We start from the raw sequence: 13,441 nt of genomic DNA, 5'->3' as shown, positions 1-13,441 counted from the left end.
TTCCTCCGGGTGCTCCGGTTTCCTCCCACAGTCCAAAGATGTGCAGGTCAGGTGAATTGGCCATGCTAAATTGCCCGTAGTGTTAGGTTCATTAGTCAGAGGGAAATGGGACTGGGTGGATTAGTCTTCAGGGGGGTCAGTATGGACTTGTTGGACCGAAGGGCCTGTTTCCATACTGTAGGGAATCTAATCTAAAATATATTTTTTTTTAATTACTAGCTAGCTGATGCCTATATTTTGTTTTCTCCCTTCATTGATCTCATCATTATTGTCAGCTGGTTTTTAAAGACTTCCCCTGGCTTCCGACTAATCTTCACTACATTTTCGTTTGCTTTAATGCTGTCCATGACTTCCCTTGGCAGCTATGGGTGCTTCGTCTTCCCCTAAGTATGTTTCTTCTTCTTTAGGATGAATTTCTGCTGTGCTTCCTGAATTACCCCCAACATCTCCGGCCATTGCAACTCCACCATCTCTCCAGCCAGGATCACCTTTCAATCAACTCAGGCCAGCTCCTCCCTCATGTCTCTGTCGTTGCCTTTACTCTATTGTTATACAGTTACATCTGATTCCAGGTTCTCCCTTTCAAAATGCAGAATGAATTCTACCATATTGTGGCCACTATCCCCAGAGCTTCCTTCACCTTTTAGCTCCTTAATCAAGCCTGTCTCATTACACATCGCCAGATCTGAAATTGCCTGTTCCTAGTGGGCTCAGCTGCAGACTGCTCCAAAACACATCTCATAGACATTCCACAAGGCCTTTTTCTTGAGATCTGCTACCAACCTGATTTTCCCAGTCCCCTTGCATATTGAAATCCCCACGATTATTGAAATTGCATCTTTCTTACATGCCTCTTCTATCTCCTGAATTAATTTTCTTTCTACATCTTGACTACTGCTACGGTCCTGTACACAACTCCTATCAGGGTCTTTTTGACTTTATGGTTCCTCAACTGTACCCCAGGATGCTTTAACCTCTCCGGAGTCCCACCACTCCCCCCCTTTAACTTTCTCCATAATTTTCCATGCAAGTGAAGCCCCCCCTCCCAGTATTTAGTTTAAAGCCCTAACCGCAGCATTAGTTATGCTATTCGCCAAGACGCTGGTCTCAGCATGATTCAGGCAACTCCATCCCTTTGAAAGAGCTCCCTTCTTCCCCCGTTCTGGTACCAATGTCCCATGAATTTGAACCCGTTTCTCCCACACCAATCTGTGAGTGATGTGTTTACCTCTTTAATCTTGTTGACCCTGAGCCTCAAGCTGCCCTATTTTGGCCCTTGACCTAGCCAATGTCATGACATCTAACCAATCTCCAATCTCCCATTACATGTTGTATGGCTTTCTCAGTGCTGGAACTGCCTGTTTACAAAGAGAAACAAACATGGTCTGCCTTAAAAAGAAACCTTGCTTCAGCACAAGTGAAAAAACAATGGTGCCTTTGAGAACATGTCTTTCCAAGGAAGAAGGGAGCATTATCTAAACAACAAGTTATGAGAAACATTCAAGGATGAACACATAGAAGATTTGTAACAAAACAAGAGGAAATAATGAAATTGTAACTCAAAAACAACAGAAATAATAATCAGAATTATTATTAATATTATAAGTTTTTTATAACAGAATCAACTATTGGTAAGAGATAGCAAGTACAATGGACAATAGAATTCAGGCAGTTCTTAGAGATAAGCATGATCGAAAGAGGACAGCCAATAAATTTGGAATGCAACATAGAAAGATCCCAAGGCCTAGAGATTCAATATTGTTAAACATCATTAAAAAATTAAGACTCTAGGGTTGTCTATAGGAATGTCAATCATTGATCAGGAATTTTACAAGGTTGGTCCCACAGAAGGGAATGGGAAGATATAGTAACCACATTGTGTATGGTCATTGTAACACAAATTGTATAGAAGTATTAGTATTTACTATGAAATCAGAGTGTCTCATTGATCTCTCTTCTGATCTGAGTTGAAGATTAACGAAACGATTGTGTTTTCATGTTGAAGCCAGATTCAGGGAAGATCCTTTGGTCCTTTCCCTGCACAAACCAGTTTTTGCATGAATAAAAGTCCACTACATGCCTGTATCCTGTCTGTCTCCTGAGTCTTTGTCCCTGCTCGGGGGAATGGCACTCCTACACTCAGCAGGTCATTTAGCCATTTCACTTGCAAGTCCTACTTCCTTGCTACTAGTCACAACATTCCTTGGCAAACGTGTTGTCCTTTCTTTCAGTAACTCATATAGAGTTAATCCAGTCACTCTGTTGAGTGTTTGCTCTCAGTTCTATTCAGATACCGGGCAACAAATATGCCCAGCCCTACCCAGTCTCTGAATGGCTTCTGCTGGTGGTTTCTATCTCGTCTTATCTCAGTTGGTGATGGTAGATGTAAAGTTTTGTTTGTTTTCCCACAATTCATAAGTCCCTGAGAAGATAAGAAATAGGAGCACGCGTGGGCCATTCAACCCCTCATGTCTGCCTCAGGCCTCAACTCCTTGATATTTCAAAAGTCTATCTACTGCGTCTTGAAATACTTTCAGTGATCTAGCCTCCACAACTTTCTGGGGTAAGGAATTCCAGATATTCACCATTTCCTATCTTCGCCATTAGTGCCTTTTACCATCTCTTGTTCTTCCCATTGCTTTTTCCTTCTCTTCCGTATCCCAGTGTAAATGTAACGTGGTTATTTCCTCCATACCAGCTGTCACTGCTGCTGCCTCATCTTCTGGGCCATTGTGACTGTCTTCTTCACTGTCTCACCTGCCAACCAGTTTTTAATAAGACCATGAGACAGAAATTAGGCCATTCAGCCCATCGAATCTGCTCTGCCATTCAATCATGGCTGATATGTTTCTCATCCCCATTCTCCCACTTTATCCCCATGATCCTTGATCCCCTTGATACTCAAGAACCTACCTATCTCAGCCTTAAATATACTTTCTGTCCTGGCCTCTGCAGCCTTCTGGGACAATGAATTCCATAGAATTCACAACTCTCTAGCTGAAGAAGTCTCTCCTTATCTCCATTCTAAATGGCTTTTCCCTTTATTCTAAGGCTGTGCCCTCGAGTCCTAATCTCTCCCACCAATGGAAACATCTTCCCAACATCTACTCTGTTCAGGCCTTTCAGTATTCTCTATGTTTCAGTTAGATCCCCACTCATCCTTCTAAACTCCATCAGGTATAAACCCAGAGTCCTCAAATGTTCCTCATATGTTAAGCTTTATATTTTGGGATAATTCTCGTGAACGCCCTCTGACTAAGTTCCAGAATCGTTATATCCTTCCTGAGATATGTGGTCCAAAGTTGCACACAATGGGGTCTGGTTCCTTCCAATATGCCTTGACCATCATCTTTTCTGCCTCTAATGACAGTCTAACAGCTCTCACTAATTCCTTCATTCCTGTCCCATGCTGTATAAACCCTCTACCTGAGCTGATGTACCCCCACCTCAACTTCATGTGACCATCCCCATGCTCCTTCGGATCTCAGTGAGCTCTCCACAGTTCAGGCCGATCCTATCATATTAAAACCCTTGGCTTAACCCCATGACCTGAGCCAATAGAGTCGTTCCTCCAGAAACCAAACCTGTCATTTTGGGAAAAGTATCATCAAAGGGTGCCCTGGCTTTTCCAATGTCAGGTTTTGAAGCAAACTCTGTCCTTTGGAAATGAGCAGGCAGACAGATGACCCTTTAACCCTGTCACTAAGGTTCAACTTTGACTTTCTGTCAGATATTGTTTTCATGACTGTGACAACTCTGATCAAGTGAAAAGTGACATTTCAGTCCTTTAAGCTTTTAGCATATGTGTCAATAAGAGGGAATTAGAACAGGAACATTTGTCAAACCAGAGATAAGAGAAATAACCTTTCATATGTCTCGTAAAGGCAACTTACTGTTGGACAGCTTCTTTTATTCCACCCACAGTCCTGATCAGCAAGCAAACACAGAGCGTACGTGAGGAAAGATTACAATCAGGTTGTATTCTTCATCATAGTTCTCATTGACACAGACATTTTCCTAATCAGCTACAAGTTTACGTGCAGATTGTAAGAATTAAATTCAGTAAGTCCTGACACTGTCAGTGGAGTGAGAACATAGAACAGTACAGCATAGTACGGGCCCTTCAGCCCTCAATGTTATGCCTTTTGTCCTACTCTAAGATCAGACTAACCTCCATACCCTTCATTGTACTAACTTCCATGTGCCTATCCAAGAGTCACTTAAATGGAGAAACCAAGTTAGGTTCAAAATGAGTCTTTTTCAGTCACTTCTTCTGGAGAGTCATACTGGATTGGAGGCGTTAATTTGGTTCCTTACTCCCCAGATTGCTGAGTTTCTCTAGCACTCCCTGTTTTCATATCAGATTGCTGTTAGTTCCAGATGAGGACTGCCAGAAAATCAAAGTGGAATTTTTCCACCTCAGGTTTAACTTGTGATAAACGTAACTAAAGGTCAGAGAGGGAAAGGTCAGTGCAGAACTATGGCCAAAACTACAAATGATAAAGATAGGATTTGGCAGGAGATTTAGAATCAAAAGTAAGTGATCAAATCAAGAGATTAAACAACTTAAAAACAACAAAATCGAGGCAGAGTTTATGTTGAATTATGTATATATTCAATCTCTGCTGACCTCCATTCTAACAGTTGTTTCTAAAATAAACCAAAGAACTGCAGATGCTGGAAAATCAGAAACAAAACCAGAAATTGCTGGAGGAACTCAGCAAGTCTGACAGAATCTATGGAGGGAAAACAGAGTTAATGCTTTGAGTCCAGTCACCCTTGATCCGAACTCCCAGAGTTCCGTTCTGAAGAAGGGTTAGTAGACTCTAAATGTTAACTTTGTTTTTCTCTCTCCACAGAAGCTGCCAGACCTGCTGAATCTTTGAAGCAGTTTTTGTCTTATTCATTTCATTTCAGATTTGCAGCACTCACAGTTTCTGTCTTGCCTGCATTGTTGGCCCCGAAATGTTCACACACTAAATCCTCCCATTTCTCTTCAATATCTTTCATGACAATTCACAAAGCTCACTCCCACAACACCAGGGTCTGGGGTAGTACCATCAATACTGGCTATGCAAGGTCCATCACAAAGGCCAACCTCCCATCTATAGAATCCATTTACCAGGCCCGCAGTCGAGGAAAGGCCGCCAGCATTCTCAAACATTATTCCCACCCTGGCAATGTTTTTCTACAACCTCGACCATCGGGGAGAAGGTACAGGAGTCTGAACACACGCAACAGCTGGTTTCAAAACAATCTCTACCCTACTGTTATTAGAATACTGAATGGACTCACAAACTCTTAACATTCGTCTGTACCTGTGTGTTTGTTTTTGCTGCTGTTTACCTATTATTTACTTATCTATGCTACTTAACTCTATGATCTGCCTGTATCGCTCGCAAGACAAAGTTTTCACTGTGCCTTGGTACACGTGACAATAAATTCAATTCAATTTCATTCCTGCAAATCTGCTCAGAAGAAAAATGTGCCAACACCAGTGTCCTTAACCAGGCCAACATCACCAGCATCAAAGCACTGATTACCCTTCATCAGCTACAGTGGGCTGAGCACGTCGTCCCCGTCACTGACCTATGTGGTGTGCTCTACTCTCAGCTTCGAAACGGCAGGCGAGCCCCAGGTGGACGGGAGGGAGTGCTTCTGAGATACCTGCAAGGCTTCACCTGCACATCCACCAATGTCAGTTATTGTATCCGTTACTCCTGATGCAGTCTCCTCTACACTGGGAGACTGGACGCCTCCTCACAGAGTGCTTTAGGGAACATCTCCGGACCAATCAACCCCACCGCCCTGTGGCCCAACATTTCAACTCCCCCTCCTGCTCTGCCGAGGACATGCAGGTCGTGGGCCACCTCCACCGCCGCTCCCTCACCACCCGCATCTGGAGGAAGAACAGCTCATCTTCCGCTTCAGAACACTACAACCCCAGGGCATCAATGTGGACTTCACCAGTTTCCTCATTTCCCCTCTCCCCACCTTATCCCAGTTCCAACCTTCCAGTTCAGCACCACCCTACCTGCTAATCTCCCTTCCCATCTATCTGCTCCACCCTCCCCTTTGACCTAACACCACCATCCCCACCTCCATTCACCCATTGTACTCTTTGCTACCTTCTCCCCAGCCTCACCGCCCCCCCCCCATTTATCTCTCCACCCTGGAGGCTCCCTGCCTCCATTCCTGATGAAGGGCTTTTGCCTGAAACATAGATTTTCCTGCTCCTCAGATGCTGCCTGCCCTGTTGTACTTTTCCAGCACCACTTTAATCCAAACCCTCACTGATAAAGTGCAGCATTCCCACAGACACCTGGGAATGGGAATCACTGGCCCAAAACAGTCCAAAATGGAGGAGGAGCATCTGGGAAGGCATTGAGACTTGCCGTCATGAAAAAGTGGAAGCCTGGCAAAAACAGCAAGAGGACTGTGCTGCCACACTAACATCCCACCCACCCCTTCCCATGACCAATACCTGTCCCAAGTGTAACAGAGCCTGCGGTAGCCATATCAGTCTGCACAGCCACCTACTGACCCACTCTGAGAGTCATCCTCATCTGTGAGGGACCCGCGTTGAAGGAATGAATCAGTTAATTGATTTTAATCTCATACCCCACAAGGATGTCTGGTCAGAGCCTAGAGTAAACAATCCCATTTCTCCTCCCCCTCACGTATCCATCAGTGCCTCCCTCACACCCCACTGTCTGATTTGGAGCCAGTGAGATTCAAGTTGGAGATATCTTATAGAATCATAGAGTCCTACAGCAGGGAGACAGGCCCTTTGACCCAAACTGGTCCATGCCGATCAAAATGTCCATCCACGCTAACTCCATTTCCCTGCACTTGGCCCATATCCTTCTAAACCTTTCTGATCTGTATATTTGTCCAAATGCCTTTTAAATGTTGTTAATGTACCCACCTCAACCACTTCTGCTGGCAGTTCATTCCATATGCGTACCACCCTCTGTGTAAAAATGTTGCCGTTCAGGTTCCATTTTATTCTTTCCTCTCTAACCTTAAACTGATGCCCTCGCGTCCTCGATTACCCGACCCTGAGAAAAGTTCTGAGTGCATTCACCCTGTCCTAACCTCTCATGGTCTTATACACTTCTATAAGATCCCCCCCTTAGTCTCCTACACTCTAAGGAAAAAGTCCTAGCTTGTCCAACAACTCCTTACAACTCAGACCCTTGAGTCCTGACAACATCCTTGTAAATTTCTTCTGCACTCTTTCCAGTTTAATGACATCCTTCCTATAACAAGGTGACCAACACTGAACACAATACTCCAAGTGCAACTGCAACATAACTTGCTGGAAAAGTGCAGCAGGTCAGGCAGCATCCAAGGAGCAGGAGAATCGACGTTTCAGGCATGAGCCCTTCTTCACTTTCAGAGAACTGTGCGCCTGAACCCCAAGGTGCCTCTGTTCCACTACACTCCTTAAGACCCTACCATGCACCATGAAACTCATACCTTGATTTGACTTTCCAAAATGCAACACCTCACACTTACTAATATTAAACTCCATTTGCCTTTTCTTGGCTCACATCTCCAGCTGATCAAGTCCTGCTGCAAATTCTGACAACCTTCCTCACCGTCCACAATACTGACTATTTTAGTGTCATCTGCAAACTTACTAATCATGCCTTGTACATTCTCATCCAAATCCTTGATATAGATAACAAACAGCCATGGGCCCAGCACTGACCCCTGAGGTACACCACTAGTCACAGGTCTCCAGTCCAACAAGCATCCTTCCACTATTCTCCTTTGCTTCCTACCATCAAGCCAATTTTGTATCCAATTTGCCACCTCCCCCTGGATTCCATGCGATCTAACCTTCCAGAGCAGCCTACCACGTGGAACCTTATCAAAGGCCTTCCTGAAATCTATATAGACCATGGTTATTGCCCAGCTCTCGTCAACCTTCCTGGTCATTTCATCAAAGAACTTGAACAAATTTGCGAGGCATGATCTGCCACACACAAAGCTATGCTGACTACTCATAATCAAACCCTGTCTTTCCAAATGCATGTATATCTCATCTCAGAATCTTCTCAAGTAACTTACCTATCTCAGATGTGAAGCTTACTGGTCTATAGTTCCCAGGTTTTTCTTTGCAGCCCTTCCTGAATAAGAGCACAACATTCGTTACCCTCCAGTCTTCCGAGACCTCACCCGAGACGCAAAAATATCAGCCAGGGCCCCCGCAATTTCTTCTCTAGAGTCTTGCAGTGTTCTCGGATATAGCTGGTCAGAATCAGGAGATTCCTTCACCGTCATACATTCTGATATGTACCACACCTCCTGTACTGGGATAGGGACTGTCCCTAAGATATCAGCACTAACTTCCCCAAGTTTCCAAGTCTTCATGTCTTTCTCCACGGTAAACACAGGAGAAATATTCGTTGAGAATCTTGCCCATCTCCTGCAGTTCTACACATGCATGTCCACTATGGTCCTTATATTCTCTCTCTAGTTATTCTTTTTCCTTTAATATACGTAAAGCACCTCTTTGGATTCATCCTAATTATCTCAGCCAAGGCTATCGCTTCCCTCCTTTTTGCCCTCCTGACTTCCTTCTTCAGTAAACCCCTGTATACCTCCAGTGATTCCCTTGATCCCAGCTCCTGTACCTGAGCCACACGTCCTTCTTTTGTCTAGTCAAAGCCTCAATATCTCTTGTCATCCAGGGTTCCCAATCCTGCCAACCTTACCCTTCACCCTCACAGGAACATATAGACCTTGAACTCGACTTATTTCACTTTTAAAGGCCTCCCACTGGCCAGAAGTCCCTTTGCCTACAAACAAACTACTCCTGTCAATTACTCCAATCTTCTGTGGAGTGTATTTGGACCAATGTCACTGTCTCCAAACTCCCACATGCAGCAGGCTTTTATGCTGCATCTTAGTTTGGATCATTTATCTTTTTCCATCAGGACTGAAGAAGGGTTACACCCAAAAAGTTGACTTCTCCACCTCCTGAAGCTGCCTGGCTCGCTGTGTTCTTCCAGCCTCCTGCCTGCCTACTTTGGATTCCAGCATCTGCAGTTCTCTCGTCTCTCACAGCACCAGGGACCTGGGTTTGATTCTATCTTCGGATCACTGTCTGTGTGGAGTTTTCACGTTCTCCCCTGTCTGTGCGGGTTTTGATTTTATTTCGTAGATTATTTACACTGCACGTTCTTCATTATAGCTCTGTGTGACCAGATTATAGATGAAAAGTTAGAGCTGTTATAGACCAGATTAAGCCCCCCCAACTCCTCAAGTGACAGAACTCTGGAAGTCTTCATCAATGCTCTTCTCTCCATCATTAGGCAAGGTGTCCAGATATTTGTTAATGATTCTGGAATGTTCAACACCATTCATATACAGAAAGAGTTCATGCCCACATGCAGCAAGTACCGGAAATGAACAATTATCAACTTGTGTTTACAAGTGGAAATTAGCACCGCACAAATGTCAAGCAAAGACTATCTCCAACAAGACAGAATCTATAAATCACCCCTTTATGTTCAATGGCATTACCATCACTGAATTGCTTCTGATCAATACCGTGAAAACCGATCGGAAACTGAACTGAACCAGCAGTATAACCACAGTGGCCGTAACAGCAGGTAAGAGGCTAGGAATTGTGCAGCAAATAACCCACCCCCTAACTCCTTGAAGCCTGTCCACCATCTACAAGACACAAGTTAGGACTGTGTTAGATTAATCCCACTTGCCTGGATGAGTGCTGCTCTTACAACACTCTAGAAAATTTTCACCATCAGAGACAAAGATAGCCACTTTTGATTGTTATCACAGATACCACCTTTAACAGTCACTCACTTCACAACTGACGCACAGTCGCAGCAGCGTGTACCATCAACAAGATGTGTTTTCCCACTCACTGAGGATCCTTGGACAGCACCTTCCAAATCCACAAACACTCCTGCCCAGAAGGACAAGGACAACAGTGGCACTGGAATGTCAACACTTGGAAGCCATATTCTATCAGGAATTGGATTCTTTCAGTGGATCTGAGTCAGAAATGCGGAGCTCTCTCCATAACAACCTATGGACTGCAGTGGTGCAAGATGGCAGCTAAACCATCAGATTCCCAAGGACAATTACAGAGAAACGACAGATGCTGGTCTTACCATTGATGCTCAAATCCTGTGGTTGAATGAAATGAAGGACAGATCCATGGTTCAGCTGAGCTCAGTCACCTTGCCACATAACACTGAGTGAACTTAATCACTTGTCATCATATGTCACCAACCTGATTTACACATGACCTCAATGGGAAAGTGACTCAGTTCAAGTGGGCAGTGGGAGACCCCATCGTTAAATGCCATTTTCCATCTAGTTTCACCCCATTCTTAATCAGAAATTATAACTAGCATCTTCTGAGACTGCAGAGTTCAGATCTAAACTGGGTACAGTACCCACTAGCAAATAGCAAGGCCCACCCCAGGCCAATTCTTCCAATTCTCACAATGAACAGTGAAATTCCTGAATTAGGTTTTGACCTGTTTTACTTTGAGATATAGACACTGGACCCCATGGAATAATATGGAGTCTATATTAAAACATAAAACCTGTTGGATTCTAACAAGTAAAATTAAATAAAGTCATGCTCTCTCAAAAGAGAGAAAGAGAAAGAGAGAAAGAAATGTCTGGCAGTGAGTTTAACCTGAGGGTCACTTCAGGTGATGTTAAGAAAGAGAATCCTTCATCCTCAGGAGAATCCTCAGTGGGTATCAGAATTGAACCCATGCTGTGTATTACAAGCTGTCCATCAAGCCAACTGACCTCCAAATGCTAATCTGTAGAGTGAGCTAGAAAGCCACCGCACTGAATGTAAATCGGTCTTGATGCTCCACTGACTTTCAGTCAAGCTCCTCAGTTTGATGTTGACAGTCTGTGATTCTTGGTTATCGCTTGATTAATTCCCTCCCATCATGTTCACACTCCTCCAGCATTCAAACCAAACTTTCCAAGACTGTAGTTTCTGCAAGCTTGGAAATACCTCCCGCTAGCTCCGAGTTAACGTTCTGCACGCGTACAGGCAAACAGCTGGCTTGAGTAATGTGACAAGACTGCAATAACACTTGAAGCTTAACAAATAATCTTCATCCCACTGTTTGGTTAGAGCCCTGTTATCCAGTCCAGCTGCCAATTAATGTCAGCAAGTTCAAAATCCTAACCAAGGAGCTCAGCATTCAGGAACTCATTGGTCAAGAAGTGCCTGGAACAAGGCTATAACTAAACATCCTCATAGATTTCTCTTGTTGAGGTTTCTACATAAGTGATGACATGACAACACAACTTACATTTATATAGAACGTTTAATAACAATAACGGATAATAAAGTTAATGTTTCAACTTCGATATGACTCTTCTTCAGAAAGATTTGTAGAAGTATTTGTGGCAATGGATTGCGAGATGGGGTTGGAGAAGGAATGTCCTTCAAACTATTGCATATAATTAACTCTAATACTTTTGTGATGCCTTCAACACAGTCACCATAATATTCACTGAAACATTTTGTCAAGAAAGTAATGGGGCTGTGACAGGAATAGGAATTTGTAATCCATTTTCTGGGATGAAGGGACTAGGATTTTTAAAGATTGACTCACAGGATGTGGGCATCGCTGGTTAGACTGGCATTTATTGCCCATCCTCAATTGCCCAGTTTTGATTCAACCACATTGCTGTGGGTCTGGAGTCACATTTAGGCCAGACCAGGTAAGGATGGCAGTTTCCTTCTCTCAAGGATATTAGTGAACCAGATGAAGTTTTCTGCCAATCACAACAGTTTCATGGTCATCATTAGACTCTTAATTCCAGATTTTTATTGAATACAAATTCCACCATCTGCCTTGACAAGATTTGAACCCAGGTCCCCATAACATTATCTGGGTCTCGGGATTAATATCCTATTGGTAATAGCATTAAGCTAATGCCTGCAGGTGGCGTCAGAGAGCATGGCTTCAAAATCCCAAGTGTCATGATGTGGGAAGGGAATAATTGGAGGGCTTTTGAGAATTTGAGAATTTGTGTGGGAGAGCGGCAAAGTCTCTTTCTGAAGCAAATGGTGTGGATTGTGATAAGGGAGGGCAGATTAAAGGGAAAGAAGATTCATTAATATTGCATGAGTGTACTCCATCCACACCAAGGTTAGTATGGTCCATGGGTAAGTCTAGTAAATTCCACCCATAAACTTCTTCAAAGATTTTCCTCATGATGCATTATCCACGTTCAAGACCAATATAAAGTAATTATTTAGAAAGTTTTCCATTTCCTTACTCTCAATCACCAATATCATGATATGGGGAGCCTAAATTTCTTCACTACCTTCTTTCTTTTAATGTCTTTTCAGATGTCTCTGCCATGATATTCTTCTGTCATTACCATCCAACCATCCACTTATCCACCCATCCACGCATCCATTTATCCATCCATCCACCCATGCACCCATCAACCTAAGATAATCTACTGAGAATGGGCGAGATTCATGTGGTGATTGTTGTTGATAGTTGAACTGACTAAGCCATGAGAGGTAGGTTCATCTCCAGCATCACGTAGATGGTCATCAACTATTGTACCGAACTTCTGCCTGCTGCCAACCTACTGTAATTACTGGTTGTCATGGAAATGTGTGCCAGCCAATGGGTGACACCACCATTTCCCTCCATCACCAGTTCCCAGATGTGGGATCAAGTTTCTAAATCAGACATTATCAGGAACTTGCCCAAACTCCATCCTAAGACACCAACGTCTCCTCCAGCTCAATGATATCAGCTTACCTGGGCGTTGTGCCTTTGGGATGACTGACGTGTTAGTGGATTTGCCTGTATGTGTGATGTTGATAATGTGCCACAGCCAGCAGCATCTCCCTCACAGATATTACTCCAAGCCCCTTTTTGTAGCTATTGTTAATTTCTTTGCACTCTTCAGTTGTTGACATCATTCGTAGCCTGTGGTACCTTCCTTCCATTTTGGAGTTAGAATTGTAAAGTCAATATGATGCAAAAGGTGTCCATTTAGCCCATCAAGACCATTCCAATTTTCCTGCAAAACAATCCAGTCTGTCCCATCTCCTGGTTTGACCCCTGTAGTTCACTAAGTCCTTTCCCATCAAGTGCCCATTCAGTTTCTTTTTGCAATCACTGAGCAGCATTCTGGTGAGTAAGAAGCCCCAAGTTATTTCTACTCAATATACGAAAACATTTTTCCTCATCTTACCCTGCATTACTTGCCTTAAATCTGTTCCCCTGTACTTCGACTATCACCTAACATGCACAGTTTGCTCTCGACAACAGTATTGAAACCAATCATTAACTTGTGCATTTCTATCAAATCTCCTCTCAATCTCCTGTACTCTGAGGCAAACAATGCCAACCCAACTCACTCTGACCTTGTAACTGAAACCCCCATCTAAGAA

Source organism: Chiloscyllium plagiosum, chromosome 27 (genome assembly GCF_004010195.1).
Source record: "Chiloscyllium plagiosum isolate BGI_BamShark_2017 chromosome 27, ASM401019v2, whole genome shotgun sequence".
Taxonomy (NCBI): Eukaryota; Metazoa; Chordata; class Chondrichthyes; order Orectolobiformes; family Hemiscylliidae; genus Chiloscyllium; species Chiloscyllium plagiosum.
This window is presented reverse-complemented; position numbering follows the sequence as displayed.